Source organism: Plecotus auritus (assembly GCF_963455305.1).
Source record: "Plecotus auritus genome assembly, chromosome: X".
NCBI lineage: Eukaryota > Metazoa > Chordata > Mammalia > Chiroptera > Vespertilionidae > Plecotus > Plecotus auritus.
Genome location: NC_137784.1, coordinates 57,030,265 through 57,042,354, shown reverse-complemented (window position 1 = coordinate 57,042,354; position 12,090 = coordinate 57,030,265). Strand labels below are relative to the sequence as shown.

The following is a 12,090-nucleotide window of genomic DNA, read 5'->3' as shown; positions in this document are numbered from 1 at the left end:
CTCCATTTCTTTCATTTGTGATCTGTTTCTTTGTCTCCACATTTTGGCTGCTTCCCTGAGTTGGTGGAGTAGCTTTGTGTGGTAGGTGTTCTATAGGGCCCAGTGGCTCATCCTCCCCAGTTACCTGAGGTGGACACTCTTGGTGCACCCCTTTGTGGACTGTTTGCTCAGCCTTGTTGTAGTTAAGTCTTGATTGTTGTTGGTATCACTGGGAAGAATTGACCTCCAGGCCAATTGACTGTGAGGATCAGCTGTGTCTATGCTGGGAGAACTTCTGTTCTGGAGACTCCCTTATGGGACAAGACTTGCAAAATTGCAAAAGCCTCTGTGCTCAGCTGGGATGGGGCAGAGTTTCACGGTGGAACTGACAGCCTTGGCTTCCCGTCAGCCCTGTCCTATGAGTCCCTTGGGTCTCAGTGTCCCTCGGTAATCACTGCAAGCACCTCTGAGAGAAAGCCACCCTCGAGTTTTGCCTGCTGCCAGACAGTCCAGTTTCTCCCCAAATGAGTCTGGGTTCCTAGAAACTCGCCCGGAACTGGAGTTCAGTGCAGTCGGGAGCTTCCGTCTCCCTCCTGCTTTAGAAAGAGAGCCGCACACTCAGCCACCCGTGCATTCAGCCACCCATCCTCTCTGCATGTGCATCTCCGTACCTCAGCCTTTTGCAGCTCCTCTGAGTCTCAACGTGCTTTCCTCTTTTCTTCTAGTTTTAGTATTTCCACTCAGCCAGCTTTCCTGTGGTTCTGGATGGTGTCCATTTTGTCTTTTAGTTGTAGTTTTGAAATTGTTGTGCGAGGCAGCAGTTTAGGTGTTTACCTATGCCGCCATCTTAGTTTCTCTCCTATCCGATGTTAATTCTTCCAATCCATGAACATGCCATATGTTTCCACTTATTTGTATCTTCCTTAATTTTTTTTCAATGTCCTGTAGTTTTCCCTCCTTGGTTAAATTTATTCCTAAGTACTTTATTTCTTGTTGTTGCAATAGTAAGTGGGATTGTTTTCTTAGTCTCTCTTTCTGATAACTGGTATATAAAAATTCCAATAACTTCTGGATATTGATTTTGTATCTTGCAACTTTGCCAAATTCATTTATTAGATCTAGTAGCTCTTTGGTGGAGTCTTTAGGATTTTCTATATACAGTACAGTATCATGTCATCTGCAAATAATGACAGTTTTACTTCCTCTTTTCCAATTTGGATGTTTTTTATTTCTTCTTATTGTCTGATCTCTGTGGATGGAATTTTCAGTTCTATGTTAAATAAGAGCGGTGAAAGCAGACATCCCTGTCTTGTTCCTGATCTTAAGGGAAACATTTTTAGGTTTTGCCTATTGAGTGTGATGTTGGCTGTAGGTTTTTCAATGAAACTAGGCCACCAGCTTGTACCACACACAAGAATAAATTCAAAATGGATAAAAGGCTTAAAAATCCTAGAAGAAAACATCAGCTGTAAAATCTCAGACATCTCTTGCAGCAGCATTTTTGCCAATATGTCTCCAAGGGCAAGGGAAACTTAGGAAAAGTTAAACAAAAGGGACTACATCAAACTTAAAAGCTTCAGCACAGCAAAGGAAATCATCAACAAAATGAAAAGAAAACCCACTGTATAGGAGAATATATTTGTCAATGATAGATCTGATAAGAGGTTAATTTACAAAATATATTTAAAAAACTTATACAACTCAACACCAGGAAGACAAACAATTCAATTAATAAATGGACAAAGGACTTGAATAGACACTTCTCCAAAGCAGACATACAGATAGCCAACAGACAAATGAAAAGATGCTCAACGTCACTAATCATCAGAGAGATGCAAAACTACAATGGGGTATCTCCTTACATCTGTCAGAATGGCTACTATCAGTAATTCAACAAAAAACAAGTGCTGTTAAAGATGTGGAGAAAATAGAAACCTAGTACACTGTTGGTAGGAATGCAGACTAGTGCAACCACTATAGAAAACAGTATGAAGTTTCCTCAAAAAATTAAAAATGGAATTTCCTTTTGATTCAGGGATCCCTTTTTGGGAATATATCATAAGATCCTGAAACACAAATCAGAAAGAATATATGCACCCCTATGTTCATAGCATTATTATTTACATAGCCAAGATCTGGAAACAACCTAAGTGCCCATCAGTTGATAAGTGGATAAAAAAGCTGTGGTACATTTACACAATGGAACACTATGTGGCTGTAAAAAAGAAGGACTTCTTACTCTTTGTGGCAGCATGGATGGACCTGAGAGTATTATGCTAAGTGAAATAAGCCAATCAGAGAAATACAAATACCATATGATATCACTAATATATGGAATCTAATGAACAAAATAAACTGATGAACAAAATGGAACCGAAAGCATGGATACATGGGACAGACTGGCCAGTGTCTGAAAGGAGGGAGGTGGGGATGACTAGATAAAGAAGGTGAAGGGATTAGCTAAAGAATATATATGCATACCCCTTGGACAGGGACAATAGTGTGGTGAAGGCCAAAAGAGAGGGATGTGAGGGTGGGTGGAGAGGGGCAAAATGGGGGAAAATAGGAAATACTTACAATAATGTCAACATTAAAATTTTTAATAAAAAAGAATTGTACGCCTGAAACCTATATAATTTTATTAACCAATGTCACCAAAAAATTCATTAAAAATGAAAATAAATAAATAAATAAATAGGTGGGCAAAAATAGGTTTACAGCTGTCAGTACAGAAAGTTTATTTTTGTATTATTATCTATTAATTATTGTATTATTTATTGTATTACTTGTCTTATTATTATTGTCAGTATTATTTTTATCTTTATGATTTATCTTGTAGGTAATGATGGCTGGTAACTTAACCTATTTTACCCACCCCTGTATTCACCCTTGGAGCTGGAAGTACAGTCTTTCATAAATACATAGAAATAAATGTGTGTTAGGGGCCAGGTTTATGTGTTCTTTACTCCCTAAACACCTTTCATATAGGCAGAAGTGTTCCTTGTGAAGGAGGAAAAATTGTGTGGAGAAAAGATGTCAATTCTCTCTAAATTAATCTATAAACTCATTGCCATCCCAATCAAATATCTATAGAAATTTTTCTTAGAACCTGATAAACTGATTTGAACATCCATATGAAAGACAATATATACAAGAAGAGCTAAAACAATTTTTAGGGAAGGACAATGAAGGATTATTTATTATACAAGGTATCAAATCTATAATAAATAATAGGATGTGGTATTGGCACAGAAATAGACAAGTAAATGAATGAAAGAGAACAGAGAGCCCCAAAAATAGATCATGTAAAGATATTAATCAAGGGTGGCATGTGGGGAAGTCAATGGCAAAAAAGAGGGACACCTGTAATACTTTTAACAATAAAGATACATTTTTAAAAAGAAATAAATCATTAATTTAGAAAAGATATTAAACAAATAGGTGGCATTTACAAGCCAGTGTTGGAAAGATGGTCTAATCAATAAATAGTGTTGGTTCAATTGGATTTACACTTGGAAAAAACTAAATTAGATTCATACCTTATACTAACACAAACACACAAACACACACACACACACACAATTCACATAACTCAAACAACTAAACATGAAAAATAGAATATACTTATAACCACAATAAGAAATATGTTTTCACCCCAAAGCCACAGAATATACATTCTTCTCAAGTGTACATGGGAGATTTTCAAAGATAGACCACATATTGGGTCAGAGGCAAAGTCTCTCCAAATTCAAGAAGATTGAAATCATATCAAGCATCTCCTCATACCATAATGGCATAATATTAGAAATAAACTACAATAAAAAAATTCAAATACTTGGAAGCTGAAGAGCATGCTATTAAGTAATGATTGGGTTACCAAAGAGACCAAAGAATAACTTAAAAACATATTGGAAGTGAATGACAATGAAAACACAACAATCCAAAATCTTTGGGACACAGTGAAAGCAGTCCTGAGAGGGAAGTTCATAACTCTACAGGCCTACCTCAAAAAACAAGAAAAAATGGTAATAAATTATCTAACTCTACAACTTAAAGAATTAGAAAGAGAGCAACAAGAAAAGCCCAGTGTAAGCAGAAGGAAGGAAATAGTAAAGATCAGAGCAGAAATAAATGACATAAAGACCAAAAAAAAAAAAATGCAAAAGATCAATGAAACCAAGAGCTGATTCTTTGAAAAGATAAACAGGAAGTGAAGAGAGAGGACCCAAATGAACAAAATCAGAAATGAAAGAGGCGAAAGAACAACAGACCCCACAGAAATACAAAGAATTGTAAAAAAAATACTATGAATAACTCTATTTCAACAAACTAGACAACCTAGAGGAAATGGATATATTCCTAGAAAAATACAACCTTCCAAAACTCAATCAGGAAGAATCTAAAAATCTCAATAGGCTGATAACTATGGAAAAAATTGAAGCAGTCATCAAAATGCTTCCAGCAAACAAAAGCCCTGGGCCAGACGGCTTCACAGGGGAGCTTTACTAAACATTCAAAGAACTAAAACCTATCCTCCTCAGACTATTCCAAAAAATTCAAGAGGAAGGAACACTTCCAAGCTCATTCTATGAAGCCAGCATCACCCTAATACCAAAAGCAGATAAAAACAACACAATGAAAGAGAATTACAGGCCAATATCCCTCATGAACATAGATGCCAAAATCCTCAACAAAATTCTAGCAAATTGGATACAGTATTACGTCAGGAAGATCATACACAATGACCAAGTAGGATTTATCCCGGGGATGCAAAGATGGCACAATATCCACAAATCAATGAATGTGATACATCACATAAACAAATTGAGAGATAAAAATCACATAGTAATATCAATTGATGCAGAAAAAACATTTGACAAAATCCGACATGCTTTCTTGATAAAAACCCTCAGCAAAGTGGAAATAGAGGGATCATACCTCAACATAATAAAAACCTTATTTGACAAACCTATAACCATCATCATACTCAATGGGCAAAAACTAAAACCATTTCCTCTTAGAACAGGAACAAGACAGGGATGCTCACTCTCACTACTCCTGTTCAACATAGTACTGGAAGTGCTCGCCATAGTGATTAGACAAGTAGAAGAAATAAAAGGTATCCAAATTGGAAAAGAAGAAGTAAAACTGTCATGTTTTTAGATGACACGATATTATACATAGAAAACCCTAAAGACTCCATCAAAAAATTAATATACTTAATAAATGAATTCGGCAATGTAACAGGATACAAAATTAACAGCCAGAAATCTATGGCATTTTTTTGGCGGGGGGCAGGGAGAGAAACTCAGCTTTTATTGTTAGAATTCGACAGTTTCAAACATTTGTGGTGAGACAATCATGATACAAAATTCTATCTAGTAAAGTTTTAGGTGACCAGTGACTTTGTCAATTAGGTCTGCTGGTCCTGTCCCAATTCCCAGGACAGTTTGAGAACCTGGTGCAATTTGAGAACATCCAGCATCCTGGATTAAACTTACAGTCAGTCCCAGCATCTTCACATGGGTCAGTGATGCAATCAGAGTTTCTTCATCAGGGGCTTTGACCACCACTTTGGGCTGGCCACAATATTCCCATTGTTTGAGCAATTCGGGGTTTTCCCTTTGAATTTGCTTGGAGGCAGAAACAGCAGCATGAGAACACTGGGCAACCACTTTCCCTTTTCTCATCTTTAAGTCATTTCAAACCACAAGAATCATTTTGACCTCCACACTCTCTCCTAAGATGCTTCCTTCAGTTCCGGTTTCTGTGTTTGTCTCAGTCACTGAGCTTTTGGGGATCATTCCAAAGCGTACATGGAGGCTCCAGCCCAGGCACATGCCAGAAGCTACTCCAGCAGCCAGGCTGAGTGCGCCAGGATGAGCCAAATATTTCATTACCAAGGATTTGGAAAGCATCTAGTGTGCTTCTCCTGGCCTCGCTTGGGTCTTTAGGTTCTTATATGGCATTTTTATATACCAATAGTGAACTGACAGAAAGAGAGATTTAAAAAAATCCCATTTACCATTGCACCAAAAAAACTAAGATACCTAGGAATAAACTTAACTAAGGAGGTAAAAGAGCTGTACCTGGAAAACTATAGGACATTGAAAAAGGAGATAAAGGAAGACATAAACAGATGGAAGAACTGTAGGGAGATGCTATAGGGCTAAGCCTCAGACTGACCTGTTGGCAAAGTCACAAACAAGTCCCAGCTTAGAGGGCACAGCCCTCTTAGCATAATTAAGCTTGACCTTATGACATTCCCTAGATCCTTCCTGGGTAGCTAATGGGCTGTGGGAGGTGCAGCAAGTGCTGCCAAAATAAGTGAAACTCACAAGAACATTGTAACTATGGTGACCACTACCTTGTTTACCTCTGACTATAAAATAAAGCATCAGCTTGCTGACTGGATCTCTCTCTGTGGCCTCAGCCAGGCACAGGAGATCCACCAAGCCCCAGCTTATTCTCTTTGTCTTTTCTTTAATGCTTTGCCACTCCCCCTAGCTCCCTCAGGCCCCCTGAATGCTTGGCTGAGCTGGCCCGGCACAAAGAACATGCCGTGTTCATGGATTAGTAGAATCAATATCATTAAAATGTCCATACTACCCAAAGCAATCTGTAGGTTCAATGCACTCCCCATTAAAATACCAATGGCATATTTTAAAGACCTAGAACAAACTCTCTAAAAATTTATCTGGAATTAAAAAAAAGACCCTGAATAGCCACAGCAATCCTGAGAAAGAAGAACAAAGTAGGAGGGATCTCAATACCAGATATCAAGCTATATTACAAAGCCACTGTCCTCAAAACTGCCTGGTACTGGCACAAGAACAGACATATAGACCAATGGAATAGAGAACCCAGAAATTGACCCAAATCACTATGCACAATTAATATTTGACAAAGGAGGCATGAACATACAATGGAGTCAAGACAGTCTCTTCAACAAATGATGTTGGGAAAATTGGACAGATACGTGCAAAAAAATGAAACTAGACCACCAACTTACACCATACACAAAAATAAACTCAAAATGGATACTGGACTTAACCATAAGATGGGAAACCATACAAATATTAGAGGAATCCATGGGCAGAGAAAACTCAGACATATGCCAAAGCAATATCTTCACCAATACAGCCCCTAGGGCATTGGAAACTAAAGGGAAAATAAACAAATGGGATTACATAAAAATAAAAAGCTTCTGCACAGCAAAAGAAACCATCAACAAAACAACAAGAAAGCCCACTGCATGGGAAAACATATTTGCCAATGTTATCTCCAATAAGGTTTAATCTCCAACATTTACAGGCAACTCATACAACTTAACAAAAGGAAGATAAACAATCCAATAAAAAAAATGGGCAAGGGACCTAAATAGATACTTTTGGAAAGAGGACATAAGAAAGGCCAAGAGACATATGAAAACATGCTCAAAGTCACTAATCATCTGAGAGATGCATATCAAAATGACAATGAGATACCATCTCACACCTGTAAGAATGGCTATCATCAACAAATCAACAAATGACAAGTGCTGGCGAGGATGCGGAGAAAAAGGAACCCTCATGCACTGCTGGTGGGAATGCAGATTGGTGCAACCACTGTGGAGAACAGTATGGAGTTTCCTCAAAAACTAAAAATGGAACTCTCATTTGACCCTGTGATCCCATTTCTAGGAATATATCCAAAGCCATGAGAAACACTAATCAGAAAGGACTTATGCACCCCTATGTTCATAGCAACACAATAGCTAAGATTTGGAAATAGCCTAAGTGCCCATCAGCAGATGAGTGGATTAAAAAACTGTGGTACATCTACACAAAGGAATACTACATTTCTGTACAGTTGAAGGAACTCTTACCATTTGCAACAGCTTTGATGGACCTGGAGAGAATTATGCCAAGAGAAATAAGTCAGTCAGAGAAAGATAAATATCACATGATCTCACTCATTCATGAAATACAATGAACAACATAAACTGATGAACAAAAACAGATCCAGAGACAGAGAAGCATTGATCAGACCATCAAACCTCAGAGGGAAGGCAGGGGAGGGTGGGGGAATGGGAAGAGATCAACTAAGGGACTTGTATGCATGCATATAAGCATAACCAATGAACACAGACACTAAGGGGGAGAGGGTATGAACTGGGGGATGTGGGGTAATGGGAGGGGTAAGGACACATATGTAATACCTTAAACAATAAAGAATAAAAAATAAAATAAAATAAAATAAAAATAAATATGTAGATGTATGTTGTGATCTTGGTCACAACACAAAAGCCATAAAGGAATGGTTCATAAATTTGAATCTACATAAACAAAATTCTTAAATAAAAGATATCAATCAAGTTAAATAAAAGATAATATGGAAGAAATATATTATTTGCAAAATATTAAATAAAAATTAATTAATATATAATTTCTGTAAATCAATCAAAAGCAAAAACTCAAAAGAAATATGGCAAAAAAAAGAAAAGGAAATATTTCAAAAAAAATATGGTCAGTCTGTTCAAATGGCCAGTAGATATTTGAAAAATTGTTCAACAGGGAAGTGAAGTGAAGACAGAGCTGCCCGCTCGGAGTGATTTCTGGTTGGGTGTGGAGCAGTCAGAGGAAGGGAGAGAGAGAAACATCAATTTGTTGTTCCACATGAAGATTGAACCTACAACCTTGGGGAATTGGGACAACGCTCCAACTAACTGAGCTACCCTGCCAGGACTGCCAGCATTTTTTATAAACTTGGAAAATAAAGGAATATGTAGCCCTTTAGGATTTCAAAACTTTAGGATTTAAAAATTAACTTCAAAAAGGTTATATATAAATCTTTTCTCAGAGTCTTATTTTAAAAATATTTTAACATTGTTTTAAGTGTCATGGTTAATAGTTAAGGAATTTTACCTAGCTGATGAAAAAGAAGTTGTCATTTTTTAAAGTTTGATATTTTAAAAGCATGTAAAGATATAACACTACTTATATAAGCTAACCTACTCCAACAGAACAAGTATTTTTCCTCTCATAGAATAAAAGACATGCTAAGGGTCAAGTTTAGGGAAATACAGTCTTATTACAAGAAGTATTGATCTGGAGGAGGTTGGAAGATGGATGCCGATGGGAAGGCAGACTGCAAGATAGTGTGTGAGTGAGAGAACAAAGGGAGAGTGTGTGGTCGCGTGGGGAGTGTTTGTTGGTGAGTTGAGTGACAGCTATACTCCAGCAGACTGTGGGGGACGACCGGATGGGGTTCCCCTGATCAGGCAGCCCCCACTGCTGCTGAGTTCCCTCTCAGAGCGACTGGCTCTGATGCGGAGACCGCTAAATCTTAAAGGGGAAAGTGGATGTTATGGGAATCCTGAAAAGCCTGGGAAACTACAACCACGGCACCCAGGGAACAGCTGCGAACCTGAGAACACCAGTCCCCAAGTGGCACGAGCACGTGGATTCAGAGGAACTCTGCACCCCCTTATGGAAAGGTCAGATTTCGCCTGGGAAAAGGTGAGGTCTGTGGTCCAGGAAGGAGAGAGAAACGCGTGTTGGGGGAGCTGGAGGACCTGGGGACATCTGTGCCTAGAAAAATCTGAGACCGTTGGGGCTGGTGTGATCTGCGAATGTGGAAGGGGGTCCGCAGAGCTGCTAACAGAAGGGAACTCTAAAAAGCAACCTATAGCTGAACTGGGTGCAAAAGAACAGCCTAAAAATTTTAAAAGTGTGGCAGCTGCTTAGACCCAAGGGGAAAAAAGACTGCACAGACTTGAGCGCAGCGCCGGATTTCACACACTTACTCTGGTTCTTTTTTTTTTCTCTTTAAATCCTTGCTTTTGATTACTAAGCCCAATACATAGGATCACCCAATTGGGGACAGTCTAAGAGACTGCAGGGGAAAGTTATTGTTGTGGAACCTGGGGATCAGAGCAGGGAATAACGATCAGAGAACCAGCTCTGGGGAAGCCCATTCCCCAAACCGGTATTAAGTGCCACAGGGAAAACAAAATCTAAACACTAGCTAGAGAGGACCTATAGACCCTGAGGTCAATCCAGAAACACTGCCACCCAGGGGTGGAATAGCAAATTGACTCTTCTGTAAACACAAATAAAGGAGTATAAGAAATAAAGACGTACTGCCTGCTTGAAAATCAGGACTGTGGCCTACAACACTGAGGAGCAGTGGAATGCAGGGAACTTCAATACTGTCCTGACTACGAGACAGGCATGCCAAACAGAACAGTAGAGGAAGTGAATGACCTTCACTATGGCACATTTTTATTTCTTTATTTTCATCTTTTACTTAAGGAATTTTGTTTTTCTTTTTTCCTCAATTGATTTTACCTTTTTAATTATTACATTTTTATTTTCAATCAATATTATTACTACTACTATTTTACCTTTTATGAAAAAGTGTCATTTTACTTTTTCTTTATTTTACTTTGGTAATAGTGTTCTACATTCTATTTTCATCTTTCCTTTAGCATCATGTTCCTCTGTCTCAACTTTACCTTTATGCCAACACGCTCTTCCTCATTTTTCCCCTTTTTTTGTTCTGTTTCTCTTACCCTATTCCTGCTTTAGATTTTCCCTATTCCTTCTTTTTACCCCCTGTTAAAATTTCACCATATATATTCAATCCCCTGCTCCAAGTCCATACACACCTCTCTCTTCTCTTTCTTTACTATCGAAAATTGTTTTTTCTCTGTCCTTTTGTTGTTGTTTGCTTGATTGTTGATTATATTGGTTTTTTATGCTTGTTTGTGAGATTGTTTTGTTTTTATTTTTTGTTTTTTGTTTTTGTTTTTGTTTGTTTTTTGCTTCTGTTTCCCTCATCTCAGTAGATATTAGCTGTTGTTTGTAGTTTGCATTCATCTCCAGGTATTTGTTGCTGGCATTTGTTGAGATCAGTGGTGGTTCTGTTGGAGTTTTCTCCCTATATAAATAGTTTTCCCCCTCTTCTTTCATATTCTCTTTCTTTTCTCTCTTACTTTTTTTTTCCTTTTCCCAGTTTCATTTTTGCACTCCTTTTTTTTTCTCTTCTTCTTTCTTTCTTAGCCTCTAATTCACCTTTCTCTGGTGGTCACCTTTATTTGGTGTTATTAATATCTTGAATACATTTGTGTTCAGTGCCTTGTGCATTGTGCCTTGTTGTGTTGTATTTTGTGCCTATAAATCAATGCAGGAGAGAGAGAACTACATAACCAGACACCCGGAGAAGAGAGATCATGGGAAGACAAAGAAACAGCCTGCTTATGAAAGAAAAGCAGGCATCACCAGAAAAGAAAGTAAAGGAAATGGAGGCGAGCAACCTGTCAGAGAAAAAATTCAGAGAAATGGTCATAAGGTGCATGAAAAGAATAAAAGACAAATTCAACAATATGTGTAAGAATGAAGAAGAAATGAAGAAGAACCAAGAAGAAATGAAAAATGATATCGCTGCTATAAAGAACTCAATAGAAAGCATCAACAGTAGACTAGAAAAAGCAGAGGACCGAATCAGCGAGCTAGAAGACAAGGTAGGAAAAAATACCAAAGAAGAGCAGCTTCTAGGAAAAAAATTAAAAAGGAGGAGGAGAGCCTAATGAAACTTTGGGACAACACGAAACGAAACAACATCGGCTTAATATGGGTGCCAGAAGGAGAGGAAACTGAGCAAGGAATAGAAAACCTGTTTGAAGAAATAATGACAGAAAACTTCCCTGATATAGGGAAGAAAAAACCTACACAAATCCAAGAAGCTCACAGAATCCCAAGCAAAATGAAACCCAAAAGACTGATGTAAAGGCACATTATAATTAAATTGGCAAACACCATTGACAAAGTAAGAGGATCCCCCATCAGACTAGCAATTGATTTCTCAACAGAAACACATCAGGCCAGAAGGGAATGGAATGAAAAATACAAAGACATGCAAAGGAAGGGTCTGAATCCAAGAATACTGTAGCCACAAGGCTAGCAATCAAAACTGAGGGTGAAATCAGGAGCTTCACAGACAAAAAGGACTAAGGGAGTTTATCAACACCAATCCAGCAATGCAAGAAATGCTAAAAGGTCTGCTGTAAAAAGAAGAAATAGGAAGCTAAGAAGGAACACAGGGGTAAAGAATTAACAAGGTAACAAA

At 38.0% G+C, this 12,090-nt stretch overlaps 1 protein-coding gene and 1 pseudogene across 2 annotated transcripts in view; both read right to left on the bottom strand.

The window, feature by feature from the left end:
• NHSL2 (NHS like 2) overlaps positions 1-12,090 on the bottom strand; it is a gene marked incomplete at its 5' end in the record, with an annotated part of 402,898 nt that overhangs the window by 163,006 nt on the left and 227,802 nt on the right. The gene's annotated exons all lie outside the window — the stretch shown is intronic.
• LOC308240353 (peptidyl-tRNA hydrolase 2, mitochondrial-like) lies at positions 5,358-5,897 on the bottom strand (annotated as a pseudogene). The gene has a single exon. The product of its transcript is annotated as a peptidyl-tRNA hydrolase 2, mitochondrial-like (transcript).